Source organism: Octodon degus, unplaced genomic scaffold (assembly GCF_000260255.1).
Source record: "Octodon degus isolate 3935 unplaced genomic scaffold, OctDeg1.0 scaffold00059, whole genome shotgun sequence".
Lineage (NCBI taxonomy): Eukaryota > Metazoa > Chordata > Mammalia > Rodentia > Octodontidae > Octodon > Octodon degus.
The window spans coordinates 11,014,761-11,034,144 of NW_004524635.1; the positions used below are offsets into that span (position 1 = coordinate 11,014,761).

Genomic DNA, 19,384 nt, shown 5'->3' on the forward strand with positions numbered 1-19,384 from the left:
ATTCACTCCCAAGTTCTGAAGCTCACTGCTGTGCTCCGTGCAAGTCTCTGTCAGTCAGCTAATGGGTCTGCAATGTAAGGCTGAAGAGTCTGTGAAGGATGCTGAAAAGTCTGCAATGGAAGATGAAGGATCCAAGCCGGAGGCTGAAGAGTCTGCGCTACAAGCCAGGCGATGATGTCCAAGCTGAATGCGAAGACTGAAGTTCCTGTGACGAAGTGGTACATGGCCTACTTCCTCAGTCCCTTTATATGGTTTCTTAGTGCTGAGTCACTCTGGGGTCAGAACCACTTGTGCCGAGGGCGGGACCCCCACCTGCTGGAACTGGACCACAAATCGTTCAGTGAAGTTGACGCAATGCATCAACCACTATGAAGGGATATGAGGAGGAAGAGGACAGGCAAGGGAGGGGAGAGGAAAGGAGAGCAGAGACTAGCAGAGAAGAGAAAAAGGCAGAAAAGAAGGAAGGAAGGAAGGAAGGAAGGAAGGAAGGAAGGAAGGAAGGAATTAAGGAAGGAATTAAGGAAGGAATTAAGGAAGGAATTAAGGAAGGAAGGAGGAGAGAGAACAGTTAAATATATTTTATAAATACACACAATATAACACATGTTTAGTCTGAATGATTACTGGGACTATGGTTTTCAGATGCAACTTACCTGTCTGTAAGTTCCTTAAAATATTTGGTGAGTAGCTGCAACTTTTAATTATTAAAGATGATATTAAACTACATCTAATGGGATTCTTCCAGTCCAGAAAAGTTGAGCCCTCTGCCACAGTAAAATGAGCCTGAATACAAGGAAAGGTTAAAGGGTGGAAAGAAGCAGATGAGAAGCTTACTCCACAGACAGCCCTACAGCACCACACTGAAGATGCTGAAGCATGTGCTGCTCTGGAAAATATCTTTCTCCATGTACTTTTACTTATATGTAAAGTGTGTTCTTATATGAAAAAATCAGGTGGAACTTTTGTTGTGACTGAAACGTACACATGGCAGCATGATTTGTTTTTGTTATTTTGGACAAACTTTCTCTGTTATATCAATTAAGAATTTTAAAATAGGAAGGTCAGGTGTGGTGATCTTTGCCTGTAATTCTGCCATAGGGGAGGCTGAGGCAAGAGGATTGCTGTGAGTTCAATGCCAGCTTGGACTACACAGTGTGGTTTAAAGCCAGCCTGAACCACATAGCAGGACCCTATCGCAAAATAAAGAGTTTAAGGTTTTGGGTTTTTTTCCCTTACCTTACCTTATTTATCCACTTGATGCTTTTCTTTAAGTGGATTACAATTTCTTACCTATATTATTTCCAACTCTCTAAAGAAGATTTTAACAACATTTCTTGAAAAACAAGTCTATTTGGCAACAAGTTCTCTTTATTCTTGCTTGCCTGAGAAAAATATTCTTTTCTTAAAGCTAATTATTTAGGGAACAGAATTCTGTTAGCATTTTTTTTTCACTCAAAACTTTATTTCACTCCCTTCTTTTCTTGTTCTATAATTCCTGCAGAAAAATTGGAAATAATTCTTATCTTTGTTCCTCTCTAGTGAAGCCTTCTTTTCTTCTTGTGTTTTCTTTTCAAAACACTTTTGTATCTTTGTTTTCCTATGGTTTGGAAATTACATGCTGAAAGGTGATAGGAAAGCTGCTAACATTGAGGATACTAGCTGCACTTGTTCTCAGGGCTGAAAAGACAGAAAGAAAGGAGTGTAGCTGTGGAGCCAGGTGGACTCTAGTCATGCCTGTGGTTGATTGGCAAGAGCTGGCACCCGGAAGGAAATGCTGACCTGAGGAGGCACAGAGGGGCACTCTGTCCTTCTTCTCCATTCTTCACTCTCATCTCTCTCCAGTGCCTCCTGTTGGCTGAGCACTGTGAAAAGCAGTAGCAGTGAGCTGGAGAAACACACAGAGAGACATGGGCCTTAGTGGCACTCAGTATGGAAGGCCATGGCCAGCAAGTGGGCCCTGGAGCACCAGGGAGATGGCCTCCCACTCCAACATGAAATACATTTTTATTTCAGTTGTGGACAACTGAAGAAGAAGATGTGGAAGCTATCAGGGTCCATATCTTCATATCAGATCTGCTTCTTTTTTATATTCATCAAGAAAACTATTTATTAAATTGTAAAAATATTTTTTTCTATTTTCCATAATTTTATTGAGAGACAAATAGCAATGAGACAGTTTCAAATCAAATTGGTAGGACAGTTTCAATAATTAACACATTGCATACATTCTACTTAGTGGTTAATTGCTGTACAAGATGCAGACATGACATCCTATTTACAAACACTATTACAACAAATCCCTCTATTCATTAAGAGAACGTAACTATATATCTATCCTAACCATTTGAATACACAGATACAAAATAAACATTCATTTATATATCCCCCTTTTTTTTTAGTTCTGTCATTGAATATTATAGGTGGGTTAACTCAACAAAAATATTTTAAAAGAGTCCAATAATCCATAATAGTATTGGGTCTTCTACTTGGCTGGCAGTGTCAGAAATTGTTGACCTGACCCCTACAGCTCAACATAACAGCATGGCTTTACTTCTTATACCTCGTTTTTATACTTTTCTGCTGGATGGTTAAGACCAAGATAAAGCAAGACCTCTGCAACAAGAGTTGTAGCTTTTGGATCTCATAAGGTCAGTCAAATCCCCTCAGGATGCCAGACCTTCTTGAGCAAGTAAGTAGTTACAAATAATTTTATTTCAAAACCCCTCCCAGAGAGTTTTGTGAAATACTGAAAATATGTCAAGAACATGTCACAGAGCAAGTGCCAGGTGAACACCTCATAGTTGAAACACCCTTGCTTCAAACCGTACCTCTGAGGTTCATTCCATTTTGAGTAGGATGAAATAAACTATAAGAAAAGAACAAACCTTTTAACTTCTGGGTATTCCTCTTTATAAAATTAAAAAAAAAACAGGGAGACAGATAAAACATCAGCCAAAGCATTTATCTTTGAGGAATGCTGTAGTACCACTAAGCAAGTAGTCAGCCCAAAGAGCAGACGTTCATTTTCCTGCCTTTCGGGGTATGATCTTAATTCCTTCAAGTCAGCATATTTATGAGCTGTCTTGCCCTCCTTCCTGCTTTCTCCCAGTTCTTTCATCCTTGTGGGAGGCTGTTCTTTCACACATGTTCTTGCTTAATAAAGCAATAGCTGACACAATCTGCCCTCTCCCCAGGGTAATTATATCAGTCTGTTGTTATTGATTTTGTTGCTAGGGTCTGAGGATCCTCTAATACACCACTGTGGGTGGAGGAGAAGATGTTTTTATATTTTCCCATAAACCAGATGTTTTCTTTAACTCTTACATCTTTAAAGTATTTTCTCTTAGGGGAGATAGAGGATTTTGATAAGTTTAAGATGCCAATTTTTATTTTCTCAGCATACCACATGTACAAACCCAAATAACTGAATGTAGACAATTCATGCTTCGGATGCTTCTACTTTTGCTGTTGCTGGAACAAGCTGTACATATAATTCAAGTAAAATCTGATTCTTAAGGGAACCATGTTTTTCTGACTTTCCAGGGATTCCATTAAATTGTCACTGAAAATATTATCATTTAAATATTGCTGCAAATGTTAGTAAGTTAAAATAGCAGTGGCTATGTGGCTGTCAGCTATGTGGCTGTCCCTTCCCTTTGAGAAGCTAAGTTTCCTTCTCAAAAGACATACATGTGGTCTCTCCTTCCAGGATGTTTGAAGATTTGTAACAGTTGATTTCTCCTAGAGGAACTGTCCCAGCAGAGCCAGGAAAATGCTGAGGGTTTTCTTTATGACCTACCTTTAGAAGCAATGAAATGGTATTATCAACATTCATTACTACATTGGCTCTCAATCAGGGACATCATTGACATAGCTGAGCCAGAAATGCTAGGTCTCATCTCTTAATTTGATGTACTTGTGTCTGTTCTTGGTCCTTTTGGCCCCAACCTCTTCCACCTCACCTCATTATCATTCCACTCTAGACAAATGCTATTGTTAGAAATTAGCACAGTCATAGTTAAACATAGTTTTTAAACTTTCTTGCCTAAAACACAGAACATATTTACTAAGCCTCTAATTTAAAGAGATAGAAATTAATTTTGTTGGAATGACAGGGAGGATGCCTTTTGCCTGAAAAAGCGTTCTCCCTGCACACAGACATCTGTGACTCTGAGGAGCATTTTGTCCTGGTCTCTTCCTCTCCTCCCACTGAGGAGCAGCTTCTGAGCAAGGTCTTTCTCCGGAGTCCTCAGCACGGGCAGAATATGAGAGTAGTGGCAATTGGAGGCAGTGTGAGGTCACCAAGCAAGATGACCAGTTTCATATAACAGAAAACAGGATTTTAAAATAGCTACCAGCACCAACACCTTCACAACTTCTTTTCTAAAAATCTATACTTCCATTTCTTTACTTTTTTTGCTGGTCTTTTCTACTATCTTCAGATAAAGCACCTAATTTTTATCTCCCTTCACCAGTTGATAAATGGGGGAAATAATCTGGTGTCACTCCTGCATTCATTAGATATTTCTGAAGCAGACCCTATATTCCAGACACTACATTGACAGCTAGAGGTTATAATGGCAAGGAAGACAGATTCAGAGTTGCCGCCAGCTCCTGGTGAAGGCTGTTCTCACAATATCCTGCAAATTCAAACCAACTGGACAGGTAAAGGCATATGATTCCATGTGTTCCAAGTTAGGGAAGGACCTGTCTATATAGTTGGTAGTGCAGACGCCTTTGTGGAGTCAGTAACATCTGGTACCACAGAGTCCCCTAGAAATGTATACATAAGGACAAGAAAACCTCTAACTAATATTTTTAATACTAAATTTGTTGAGTCAGCATGAGGTTAATACAATTTCCCTTGGCCTCAAAGATATGCTCAAAGTGGTGGCCATGAGCATCCAGACTGATAAAGTGTGTATGCCTTTTTCCCTCCCTCCCTTCTTCCTTTCCTCCCTACCATTCCCTCCCCCACGCACACACATATGTATGACAGCATAGGAAGATGATGTGGTCTTGGTTTCTGAAGGCAGTCAAGTTTCTTAAAGCTTATTCCTTAGACTTAGAACTGTATGCACATAGACTGGAAAAGATTTGCTCATGCTAGCTATATTAAGACCACAAGAGGCGTTATGACATAATCCTGCTGTAGATACATTCCTGCTTGCTGAATTCATAACAAATATAATTTGGTGCTTGTTGACTAATGACAACTGGGCCTTTGCTGATGTTGTTCCAAAGGTAGACGAGCTCCAGCCCTGAACATAAAGCACATCCTGCTGATGTTTAACAGCTGGAATCTACCAAAATTGAATTTTAGCATCTAGTAAACACTTTTGTCATTAGAATAACATGCTTATTTTTGTCGTTCTAAAACCAAATATTTTGGAAAGAATCTGAGATTATTTTTTAAATGTTATAGACAAAATAGTTTAAGCACTAAGGTAGACTGAGATTGACCTCTTCCCTTGACACCCATGCTCTAGGCCCAAAAACTTGTGACTGTGTTACTATACATGGTGAAAAGAACTTAGCTCATGTGATGAAGCTAAGGAGAGGCTTCTGGATTGTGTAGCCTCAGTGTAATTACTGCAGTATGAATGAAAAAGAGGCAAGATGATCAGAATCAAAGAGAGCAGATGTAATGGCAGAAGTGGTGACTGGAGTGATGTGTTCAAAGATAAGGGACCACAAACAAACCAAGGAACTCAGGTAGCCGCTATAAATTGTTAAGACAAGAAAACAAATTTTCCATGAGAAAAATCTAGAAATAATTCAGCTCTACTTATTCTTACTTAGTCTATAAGACCAGCTGGATGTGGATATGCACACCTGAAATCCCAAAACTCAGGAGGCTGAGGCAGGAGGACTGTTGCAAGCTCAAGGCAAGCCTGGGCTGCAAAGTGAGCTCAAGACCAACCTGAAATATGTAGCAAGATCTTGTCTCAAAAAGAAAGAAGTATTCATAAGATCTATTTTGAACTTCTGACATCTAGAAATGCAAAGCTAAAAAGTTGTAAATATTTAGATAGCTAAATTCAAGATAACTATTTATAGAAGCATCAATGGAAGATTACTATAATCTATATGCCTTAAAAAGTGTAAAGTAAGATGTGCTACTGTTCATATAATAGCTCGGAAGAAGTCACTGTTATGTAGGATGATGCTAATTGAGGTTCATAGAGAGAAATAAGGCTAGCACAGCAAGGTAAACAAAATACAAAATTAGTTATTAATGTACAACATCCAGAAAGGCAAGCTACAGCCAAGATGAATCAAGGCAGATAAAAAGATTATTATAAACATTATTGGATTCAGCTTCCTGCACTATAGAAATACAGCAACTGAGATATGAATAAGTTAACTCCCTTGTCTACTATCTGAGCAGCAAAGCCAGCAATCCATTAGGAGAGACAGAGAAAGGCCAGCGATGGACATCAGGAGAGAGAGGAAGGCCTGGATGAAGAGGAGGTGAAACAAAAGAGCAGGAGCACAGGTAAAAAACATTGAAGCAGAGCAATCTCTGTCCAAAACAAGATTGTGTGTAACACTAAACATGTGAGAAACCTCTTAGATGGGCCTGTGGAAGATAAGTAGCTCAACCGACATGAAGACATACAGTCATGTATCCACATGTACACACACACACACACACACACACACACACACACACACACACACACTACTTGTAATCCAGCACACCAGAGTTTGAAACAGGAAGACCAGAAGTTCAATTTTTTCCTAGGCAACTTAAAAACTTAGCAATACCTACTCTTAAAATTAAAAGGGGCTGGAGATAGCTGTGCCTAATGCCTAGGTTCAACCTGTGCTACTGAAAAAATATATACAAAGATAAAAAAGATGAGAATATTTATCAAAATACTATGTACAATGTTCCAATCTTAACAAAATGAATGTCATATTTCTATGTTATAAGGTAATAATATCATTAAGCTTCTCTTCTGGAGGGTTAACAACTTAAGTTTGCAGATCAAAAATTAAAGAGAAAGAAGGGTTACAAGGACAGCCAACATTTTGACCCTAGCCTTTCAAGGTCAGTAAGGAGTCAGGAAATAGAAGAACCTGTACTGTAACATTCTGTAATTCAATTGTGTCCCAAATTTTCTGATCAAGGAGATTTTTGGGCCACAGGGGAAAGTGATTGATGATGTAGAGTGTGCCTAAAGAGAGTCACATGGAGAGAAAACATTCTCTCAGGCCTTCACAGAGAGCAAATTGGCCAAGCAACGGCCAGGACTCATCCATATGGCTGATCCTGACAAAGGATCTACAAACTGCAGTACAGGGTTTCAGGTTAAATCCTGAGGGGATTTGATTGACCTTATCAGATACAAAAGTTACATTTCTTATCATATAGGTCTTGCTCTTTCTTGGTCTTAACCATCCAGCAGAAAAGTATGAAAATGAAGTATAAAAAGTAAAGCCATATTAATATGATGAGCTGTAAAACGCTCAAGTCAACAACTTCAGACATTGACAGCCTTGTGGAAAACCCACTACTGTTATGGACTATTGGACTATATTTGGATATTTTGCTGAATTCATGCATGTACAGTATCCCTTAAATGACAATGGGATGCCCTTCTCTGACAAAACTAACCAAAAAATGGGGATACAAATGAACAACCATTTTGTATCTATATACTCAAAATAGTAAGGACAGATATAAAGTTCCATTCTCTTAATTCAGTGAATAGAAAGGTTTGTTCTAATAGTGTTTGAGACAATATCACATCTGCATCTTGTACAATGAATAACCACTAAGACAACAATATGCAATGTATTAATGATTGAAAATGTACCAGTAATTGGTTGTGAAACTGTCTCATTGCTATTTGTTTCTCAATAAAAATATTAACAAATAAACTATATGAAATGTAGACTTAAACTGCATTTAGTAGCACGGTTAAGCTTTCAGTAACAATGTGCGAAGGGAACCACATGTAACATGCTCAGATTTTATTATGCTAGTTTTCTAAACTTCAAATAAATTGAAGACAATGATAGTACTGCAACCCCAGTATGCTGTTACCCTGGTAGGTATAAGAGAGTGGCATTTAGAAAGAATTTAGTTTGCCTTTTAGCTTTTGGAGTCAAAGATTCTGGGTTTTAATCTGGATACTGGCTACAGCGATGTATACAATTTATGGAGATTCAGTGAGTTTCAGACTTAATTTTGCATTGCTCTATATAATGCTATACCTTTATAAAAACCAAGAATTTTAATATCCTTCTGGGTTAAAAGGGGTATTGAAAAAATGCAGTTTGAATCAGATATGAGAATCTTTAATTGCCTACTGAAGAAAAGTTTAATTTCTGGTTGAAAAGAATCATGTCTCTGCTTTCCTTTTCTCTGCTTTAACTGGACCACATATGCTTCCTCCTTGTGCAGGGAACAAATCCTTGTTGCTCACTACAGCTAAACATTACTTACACAGTGGTTGGATTATTATTTGCATCTCACATAGCTTATCCTGTGTATATTCCACTGAATGATTGATGCATCAGAATAGCTATGGATAGCTACAAATCATACATGCCCTAAATGTTAGCCCATATTAGCTGTAAAAGATAATGGTTTTGCAGCTTTAAGAAATAAACAAGTATCTGCATTGAACTGTCTATTTTTTATAGAGGCTTCCATTATCTAAGTGTGTGTCTCTTTGTACGCCCTTCCCCCAACATTGTTTTTTTTGAAATGTTCCCTGGATTTTTATCTTTGCTCAAGATGACTTTGTTTAGGAATATTTTGTCTCGATTACTTTTCTCTCATTACTGGGACAAAATACATGACACACAAAATTAAGGAAGGAAAGATTTATTTACCTCACAATTTGTGGAGGTTTCAGGTCATGCTGAGCTGGCTCCAAAGCAGATGGCAGCAGTTTATTTCAGTGGAAAATAGAAAAACAGGAAGTGCAAAAAGGGAGGAGCAGTGGCAACAGTAGCAGGGGCAGGCTCTCTCCCTCCCTTATGTGGCATTCAGGCCTGTCCACCCCAGGCCCGGTGTATCACTCACACCCACAGTCCCAGCAGCACTCATCCACAACCACAGCATTGGTTCATGAATTAATCACAAGCTCTAGAACCCCACTGAATGATTGCATGAGGCTTTGGGGGGACACCTATAAACAAACATAACATATTTCCTTTTGAAGGTATTACTGGGGTCATCAATTAAGCTTTTTTATGTTTTTTTTTTTTTTTTTTTAGTAATTAGAATCAGGTTGGTGAGATAACTCAGTAGACTCAGCACTTGCTTTGGCAAGTGAGGGGACCAGGGTTCAATCCTTGGTCCTACATGCTGCACTGGCCACACCTCTGGGGTTCACTGAGAGGGCAACCAGGTCCAGGTGTGGTGGCGCATGCCTGTAATCCCAGAGCTGGGGAGGCTGAAAACAGGAAGATATCTACAAGTCTAAACTGTATAGTGAGACTGTGTACCAAATAATAAATGGAAAAAAAAATAATAATGAGAATTATAGTTAAAAACAAGTTGTGGGCAGGATTTGGAGACAAAAGTCATAGGAACATGTTTAAATCAATATTCAGCAGTCCTAAGTTTTTAGTATTTATATTAGAAAGAAAATCAGATCACTAATATTTAAATTAAATTTTCAAATATTTTAAATAATAAATTCAAAAATTTAGAATTGTGAGTGCTGGCGAGATAGCATCTAAAGTGCCTGCTTAGGCAAGCTTAGGCAGATGCAGGGGAATATGGTTTGATTTCCCAGCACCACAAGCCATGCCAGCTCCACCCTCAGCACAGGCTGAGCTAGCAAAAAAAGAAAAATTTAGAATTGTGTATCAGTCTATGCAATTGTACTTCACCTGCATGAGTGTCTTCAGTTGCATTGACATGGTCTCCTCAGTGCCTGAATTGATATCCACCCCCAGGGGAAAACGTGAATGCAGGGCCCCACCCACTATGACTAATTACGCAGTTGAATTTCCCACATTTGGTGAAGTCACAGGGGTAATGAATGCAATAGATAAGCCTCACCCTGGGAAAACTACCTTCCGGATCATCTGCCCTGCTGGTTAAGTATCCTGAATTGATTTAAGGCATTTGATTTTCACTCTCATTTTGATTTTGACCTAGAAAATCTAGAAGTAGTACATTGCCAGATCCCATGAATAAGGTGAATGAGAACACACAGAAATATTATTATTTGACCAAAACTACTGTAAATGATTCCATCAATGGTAGTCACAATAAGGACTTCATGAACAAGAACTTCTAAAGCCTCTTCGGAAAGTGGCAAGAATGATGAGATAAAAATTATGAAATGTGAGGGGGCATATTTTGAGGAGGCTTAATGACAACATGTTTTCTAAATTTTATTTTAAAGGGAAAAAAGACCAAAAAATGTAATAATGATACAGAGATTCAAAACAAGATGACAGGAAATTAACAATGGTTGTTGCATTATGTATTATTATCTTCAAAGTAGTTGCTCAGATTACCAGATATAGGTATATAAGATTGATCAAACATTAACCTCCTTTCAAAAGCAATGTGTTTCATAATATAATATTTTCTTTAAGTTTCAGTATAAAACCACATGCTATTTTCAATTTTTATTTTTTTATTAGTAGTTTTGCACTACATTATGATTGCATTCCTTGCAGGGAGTTGTTTCTTGTACATTACCCCTCTTTTCTTATCTCTTTTACCTGCTCTCCTACCCCGTTCCCTCCATCTTTTGATTCCCTTCCCTTTTTCGAAAGACTTATTCACCTACTTCTATCTTTTATTTTGCTGTTTATTTTTTAATTCATTTTATTTTATTTTGAAGAATAAAAAAATAAAAACAAATAGAAAAAAGATAGAAACAGGATAACATACAATAATACATATGTTACAGATTGTGTGTTGGTTATTAGATTTTTCATGTCCTTCAAAATTAGTCTTACATAGTTGGGTGCTCCCATATTTGGTGCATACATATTCATGACTGCTATCTCTCACTCTTGAATTTTTCCCATAACTGGCATATAGTGACCTTCTCAATCCCATTGATCATGCTTGGTTTGAAGTTCAGATTGTCTGCAAACAGAATAGCTCCCCCTGCTATTTTTTCTGAGGTTCTGGAGTATGTAGTATTGTTTTCCATCCTTTGACTTTCAGCCTATGAATTTCTTCATGGGTTAAATGTGTTTCTTGTATAGAACATATTGTTGGATTTTGTTTCTTAATCCACTTTGCCAGTCTACTTCCTTTAATTGGCGAATTGAGTCCATTCACACTGGTGGTTATAATTGATATGTATTGACTTAGGTTTGTTATGTTATTTTCTTACTTTTGGTTCACTACCTTTCTCCTGTGTTTAATAATTTTCCATGTTTGGTGGGTTCTATCTGTTGTCATTCTTGGTATTGTGTGCACTTTGATCCCTCTTTAGAAAATCTTTTAGTACTTTGTGTAGGGTTAGTTTGGTCACAGGAATTTCTTTACTTGTTCTTTGTTATGAAAGTATTTCACTTCTCCATTAACCTTGAAAGAATTTTTCAGGGTAGATCAGTCTGGGTTGAAATTTGTTTTCTTATAAGACTTGAAGAACTTTGCTCCATGCTATTGGCTTGATGGTTTGTGAGGAGAAATCTCTTATTCTGATGGGTTTTCCCTTAAATGTGATGTTTCTTTTCTCTGGCAACTTTTATTATGTTGTTTTTTGTGCTGAATTTCTGAGATATTTATTTGTTTATTTATTTATTTATTTATTTATTTATTGTATTTTAGGGAAGGGTGTACAGGGTGTTAGGGGTCTCATACTAGATCAGACTCATAGTGATCCTCCTGTTTATAGCCTCCCAAGAGCTGGGATTACAGGTGCATGCCATCACGCCCAATCTCAATTGCCATCTCAGAGCGCCCCGGGGGCTGGGCCAGCACAGCAGGCTTGGGGATTGAATCCCTGGCTTTCTGGCACTTTAATCCACTGACCTATTTGGCCAACCCAAGATCTTGATTAATGTATGTTTTAGGTTGATATTATTTGGAGTTCTGTATGCCAAGGTTACTGAATGTCAGATTGTTTCCCCATATTTGGGGAGTTTTCTGTTATTACTTGTGTCTATATGCTTTTTATGCTATTTGTGTTACCTCCTTTCTCACTGCTGCCAGTTATTCTTATGTTGTTGATCTTTGAATCATCTTGAAGCTGTTGAATTATTATTTCTTGATCCTGGTTGTTTTTAAGAGATCTTTCTTTACCACTTCACTAGCTGCAATGGTATGTTCAAGGTCTAAAACTCTATCTTCACTTTCATTCAAAATGTTTTGCCAACTTTCAATGGAGTCTATAATTTCTTGTATATGTCTTTTAATCTGCTTCATGCATTGTATTTGTTTTCTATATTGCTCATTCAAGGTTTCCATCATTTTTTGTATTTTACTCTATTTTTTGTCAGTGTCTTCTTTAGAAACTCTTAGTTGTTCTTTCATTATAGTCACCATTTCTGTTTTTACTTGTGAGATCATTTCTGATCTGCTTTCCTCTATACCCTTCTGCATTTGTTTCTTGACTTCAGTTGTGATTATTTCAGAGATTCCAGGTGTGTGGCTTCCAATTTCTTCTATGGTGATGTCTCCTGCAGTTGTTCTGGTTGGGCTCAGGGCCTGAGGTTGCCTTTTGCTCCTTCTTTCTGTCATTTTCTATTTCAGAGAAAACTATTCATTTTTATTTCTGTGGTACCTTTTTGTGACAGTTTGATAGTAGGTAGCTGTAGCATTGCAGTCAGAGACTCTCTGTAAAGAGTCTGTTTTTTAGTATCTCTCCTGTGCCAGAGATTCTTGCTTTGTGTGTTTCCTTAGATTTTGCCTTCTCTATTGCTTGAGAGTGAGATATTGGTTTCCATTTGGCATTCGCCTCTATCATTCAATAGGTCTTTGGTGAGGGTATTACCCAAGTGCCTCACAATATTATTAAGGAAGATCATGTGGTTAAGGCAGATATAGTTTCCTATTTACAGTAATAATTAGCAATATTAATAACAGCTAGTGAAATTTAGAAACTGAAAAACTTTTAATTAATGGGTTTCTACTTTAGACCACAGGAGCAGATATTAAGCAGATCATAAATTTGGAATTTCTTTTTAAATTAGTTCCCCTGAGATCTTTCCGGTCACCTTCCCTTCATGAACCTGGAGTCTTTCAGGCAGACCTGTTTACTCCAGTTACCTGCTGCCACCTCTGTGCTGTGAGGCTGCTCCTGTAGGTCTAGGCCTTTGTCTTGGCTCAGCTGAGTCCAGTGGTACACCTCAGCTCACCGGGTCTAGGTCTAGTGAACTTGAACTCAACTGGAAGGGCCTGGCTTGGGTCTCCTTGCTGGGTTCAGCTCTTTGTAGCTGAACCCTGTGGGCTGTCTGTTTTGTGGTTCCTTCTCAGTAGGCCCACAAAGGTGGAATGGGCCCTATGGGCTTCACTGGCTGCAGGTCCCCTATTTTGCTCTTTATATTTTGGATTGGTCATATAATAGAAACCAGGCAATATTTAATCTTGTATATCTGATTTATTTCATTTACCATTAAAGGTCTCCTAGTGTGTCCACTTTTCAACAATTGACTCAAGTTTATCTATTTGTCTCTTCATGGTAGTTTCCTTTGTTATTCAGAAGGGTTTTAAATTGATATGATCGTATTAGTTAATTCTTGAGGTTATTTCTTGTGCAGTTGGGGTTCTGATAAAAAAGTCTTTGCCTACATCTATGCTTCCAAAAGTTTTACCTATTTTATCTTTCAGCAGAGTATTTCTTTTTTAAATTTATAATTTTGATTCATTTTATTTTAGTTTATAATAAGACATAAAAATCTAGATTTAATTTCATGCATGTGGACAGTCAATCTTTCCACCAATATTTGTGAAAGAGGCTCTATTACTTCCAGTGTATGTTGTTATCCATTTCAGCATGGCTAGGCTTGTTTTGGGTCTTCTATTCTATTCCATTGACCTGCATGTCTGTTTTTGTGCCAGCATTATGCTGTTCTTTCATTGCGACTTGGTAATATAATGTGAACATCCAGATTGTGGTATGCTCGCTTTTTTTCTTTTTCTCCAGGATTATTTTCACTATTCTTGGTCTCTTATTGTTCCACATGAAGTTTAAAGTCTTTTCTTTAATTCTATGAATAATTATTTGTCTTTTTCTTTCTTTTTTGAAGTGGCGATTGAACTCAGGACCTTGTGCTTTCCAGGCAAGCACTTATTCTACTGAGCTATCTCCCCCGTCCTCTATGAAGGATTATAAACCATCATTTATTTATTGGCCTTCCATTAAAACTATGTATCAGCTTTGGAAGTGCTAGTTTGGCTATTTCATCAATATCAATACTGCTTATCCAGGAACAAGAACTATGTTTCCATTGTTTGCTGTCTTCTTTGATCTTTTAGAGCACTGTAGTTCTCATTTTAGGAATCTTTCACTTTTTTTTGCATGTGTTAAGTCCAAGATATTTATTTTTGTCTTGATGCTATTGTTTTTTTAAAGAATAAATATTTTTTAATTAAACATTATACATATACAGATACAAATGGTCTTTCATTTATATTGCTTTTTTGTTTAGTTTTGTACATCCACCTTCTCTTAATTCAATGAGAAGAAAGATTTGTACTAATAGTGTTTGGACAGAATATCATGTCTGTATCTCATACTATGAATAACCACTATGAAGACAACATTATGCAATGTATTAATTATTGAAACTATCCCACTAATCGGTTTTAAAACTGTCTCATTACTATTGGTTTCCCAATAAAATTAATAAAAAATTTAAAAGAAAAATGAAAAATAAACATTATACAAACACATGTCATGCTTGCTTTGTCCATACATATGCACTTTATATAATTTGAAAAAATACTGTGTTGACTTCTTGCTTTAAAACTCACATGAAAAGATTTTGTTGTTGTCGTTATTTTCTTTTTCTTTTCATGTGTATGTTGTTTAATCCTCTTTCTGCCTATCCCTTTCCCCAACCCAAGAATTTTGACCTGGGGCATCTGTGTATGTATGTGTTCCTATGTGTGAGGGGGAGAGGAAGAAGTCCTTTACCAAAGTACAACAAATGGCTGGTTGGGCATGAAGAGCAGGGTCAAGGAGCTATGTGGAATTTTAACTGTCCTACACTGAGAAATAAGAAGAAATAGGAGTCAGCTTTGAAAATGAAGCTATGTTACAAGTTAAAGTTTGGATGGCTTTTAGTATTCTTCATGCTTGTTGACAGCCTAGAATACTGTTGTATGATGGTTTATCTTCCCCATTTATTATGACTTAAACTTTTTGTTAACAAAACAGAATCCTGGAACTACAGATCAGCTGTGTCAGAACAGGCTTAGCACTTCCTTGTTGTGTTTGTGTTTGTTTTAATTGTATGAGCACTCCAGATGGTAAAGTTTTCAGAATTCATCTTATGCATGGCCATTCTCAGTCCTCACTGCACTCCCACAGATCTTTTTCATAGCTTTCATGAGTGTGCTATAATAAAACCCTTCATCGACTCTCACAGTATCTGTACTTATCTTGTACTTTCTCTTTGTATACAGCAGAGAATCTTGGGAGGCATCTCTTTTGAGGTACCCTGAAAACACTTTTGTGGTATTCTCTAGGTCTGCTAGGTCATACTCAAAGATAATGGACTGGTTATTCTTTATGAGGTAGAAAGCGAAGACCTAAGTGTACGTTAGTGTGGCATGGCATTAGTGTGGCATGGCACTGGCAGAGGACATCAACTGCTTTCTTCAGGAACTGCACCTCAATCCAGGACATGTTGTGCAGCTGCATCTCCTCCACTTTGTGTTTCACTTGAGCACAGAGTTTGTGCTTGAAGCGCAGGCTCTGCATGTGATTCATATAGCAATCACAGTAGAACAGGTACCTCTGCAGGGCTGCCCTGGATCACTCCTGTGCCTCTCTTGCTGTGTTGGCATCATCCTCATTGTATCAGTTACAGTTGTACCAGGCAGATCCATGTGATTTCCAAGGGCCAAGACACACCCAACAAAACTCTGCCTTACAGGTCTGGTTACAACAAACCATGTGATTGCAACTGCCATCCTTCTCAATTGTGACATGGCATTTGGGACATTCCTTTGTGTTGGCTTCAATCCAATTGGAAATTTCATTGTCATCATTATACCTTCTAATCCACTTCTTTAACCACTTACATTTAACAGGATCATGCCAATTTTCTCCACAGTTAAAGCAAAATTGACACTTGCATTTGCAGTGAAAAAGTTAAGCATTGGAATACTGTACTTTCAAAACATGATGACAATCAAAGGCAGGACACCATTTTAATAGTCGACTTCACTCTACAAAAATATTTGTTATTGAATGCTGATACTTTAATTTAAATTTTGAATCTGTGATCAAATACATAACAGTGTCATCATCAGCTAAGATATCCCAACCATGAGCAGGACATTAAATAGTCTGTCCCATGCCTTCCTCCACTATTTTGGCAGTTAAATATTCACTCCAGCACTGCATACAAAACTTATGCCCACATGCAAGGCCAGTGAATTATGAGTTAGGATATTTTAGGTAGCAGATCTGACAAGGCATATCCTCTGCTGATGACTTGCCTTCATCTGACATGTTCCAGACTTTTTACTTGGATTAATTACATGACACTCAGCAAAGAGCTTCTCCAGGTTTCCATTAAAGCACCTTTCCATCAGGTTCTCTTTATCCCTATTGAAGTGGCTAAGAAATATTCTTGTGATAATCGCTGGGTTTTGGATGACCACGTTGATCTCCCTAATACATTCCACCATGCGCTAGAGAATCTGCTCGGCCCTGAGCACCTCGTAGTGGTAATCCTCCTTCTTCTCATGTCCCAGACCACCGCCACCTCCTGGCCCCAGGTCGCTGCCGCCGCCTTCACCAGCCTCCCTGCACCGCAGTCCCTCCTGCTCCCCACCAACTCCCAGCCTGGGCTCACCAGTTCCACCTTGCCCAGGTCCAGATTATCTTCGTCCTCATCCTCCACGTCTTCGTCCTAGTCCTCGTCCTCCTCCTCCTTGGAACCGCTGTCCTCCTTGCTGCACTCCTTGTCCTCCTCGTCAGAGTTCATGGCGCAACAGCGATGAGCATCCGGCAGCCACCGGGAGCATGGCGCGGGATGAAGGGAGCGAGGGTGCTGCTTGCTTCCCGCTTCAGTCAGATGCTGCTGGGCTTTGGCCTTGGGGTGAAAACAGTCCCCAGTGCCACCTTCACAGCCGCTGCTGCTGTTACTCTCGATGCTATTGTTAATGGTACTATTTTCTTAATTTCTCTTCAGAAAACTCATTATTGATGTATAGGAATACTATTGATATTTGTATATTGATTTTATATCCTATTACTCTATTGAATGTGTATTATTGTATGAGTCTTTGGCAGGACTTTTGGGGGCTTCTATATAAAGGATCATGTCAGCAAATAATGACAATTTTACTTAGTATCTTATTTTTTTACTTAATTGATTACTCTGGCTAATATTCTGAGTACTATTTTGAATAGGAATAGTGATAATAGAAATTGCCTTATAAATGATGACAAGGAGAAAGCTTTCAGATTTTCTCCATTTAATGTGATTATAGCAATAGATTGTTCATAAATAGCTTTTTTTATTAGATTGAGATAAAATCTTCCTACATTCATTTTTTTTTGAGATTTTTGTTTTAACTATGAATGAATGTTGGATTTTTGTCAAGGGATTTTCTTTATCAACTGAGATAACCAAACTATTTCTGTCTTTGCTTTTTTATGGGATGACATAAAATGACATTATGGATATGGATGACATTATGACATCCATATTATCTTGAATTATATCTACATATGCCCCAAGCCTCATGTGTTTTTCAGCGGGGCTTTAGGAGGTGACTGGATCATGGAGGTGTGATATTCTCTGGATTAATCACCTCAGGAATTTTTAGCTAATTTGATTTGGGAGGTGAGGCCTACTTGAAAGGTGTGGACCACTAAGGGCATGGTCTCCAAAGATGTGTCTCCCACCTTCCTCTCTTAGTCACCCTCTGCTTTGCTGCACTGCATAATCTGGTGCTCTTCTGCCATGCTGTTCTGTCATACCATTCCACCTTTGAGCCAGCGAACTGCGGAGTGAAACTGCTACACACTTTAAGTCAAAATAAACCTTTCCTGCTTAAAACTGGTGACATCAGAAGTTCTATCTCTGTGACAAGAAAGTAACTTAAAAGGCATATGTTGAACCATACTTGTATCACTGGATGAATCCTAACTGGTCATAAAACATGGTATTTTTATGTTTTGTTGTATTCTACTTCCCAATACCTTTTGGAGGATTTTTGTCCCTATATTTTTGTACCTATATTCATTGAAGAGATTGGTCTCTAGTTCTCTTTTGTTGTTGTTAAGGCCTTACCTAGTTTTGTAATCAAAGTTATGCTAGCTTTCAGTCATGACTTTGAGAGTACTTTCTTTTCATTTTTCTTAACTAATTTGAGAAGTATTGGTATAAAGTCTTCCCTGAACTTATAGAATTCAACAGTGAATCTATTGGAACTTTAGCTTTTTCTTTGAATTACCATTCCAGTTTCATTACCAGTAATTGAATCCCCCATTGTCTCAGTTACTTTTCTCTCCTTGCTGGGACAAAATAACCAACACACACATTTAAGGAAGGAAAGGCTTATTTATCTCACAGTTAGTGGAGGTTTTAGTCCATCATCAGCTGGCTCCAAGGCAGAGTAGCACATGGAAAAGGGCGGTACTTCATGGCAGTAGAAAACAGAAGAGCAAAGAGAGGAGCAGTGGTAGCAACAGCTGAAGCAAGCCTCTGTCACTTTCTTATATTGTTTTCAGGCCATCTGCCCCAGAGTGGGTATAACACTCACAACCATAATCCCAGCTTTGGATCATGAATTAACAACAAACTCTAGAAGCCTCTCCCAGTGATTGCATGAGGCTTTGGGAGGACAACTAAACACAAACCTAACACTCTGCCCCTGGTTCCTCAAAGACTCATGCACATCCATCTATGCAAAAGGCATTTTAGTCCACTTCTAAGAGTTGTCAAAGTCCTAACAGTTTCAGCATTGCTGAAAAATCCAATTTCCAAGTCTCCTCCAAGATTTAAGGAAAATTCTTAGCTGTGAGCCCATGTAAAAATGAAAAGTTAAATACTTCAAAAATTCCAGTGGCAAAAAAAAAAAAATCAGTGGCACAAGAAAAACATTACTATTCCAAAAGGTAGAAACAGCAGGATACAAAACATTGGGATCAAAGCAAGTCCAAAATCCAGAAGGGCAAATATTAAATCCTGTAATTTCATGTGGAATATCCAAGGCAATCTGTGGCAAAATTGTCAGCAAATTGTGAGTTCTGTGTGG

At 38.1% G+C, this 19,384-nt stretch overlaps 2 pseudogenes; both read right to left on the reverse strand.

Annotated features, from left to right (window-relative positions):
• Positions 1-9,921: 9,921 nt before the first annotated feature.
• Positions 9,922-10,076, reverse strand: LOC111817504 (annotated as a pseudogene).
• Positions 10,077-15,452: 5,376 nt separating this feature from the next.
• Positions 15,453-17,103, reverse strand: LOC101585454 (annotated as a pseudogene).
• Between the last annotated feature and the right edge of the window lie 2,281 nt (positions 17,104-19,384).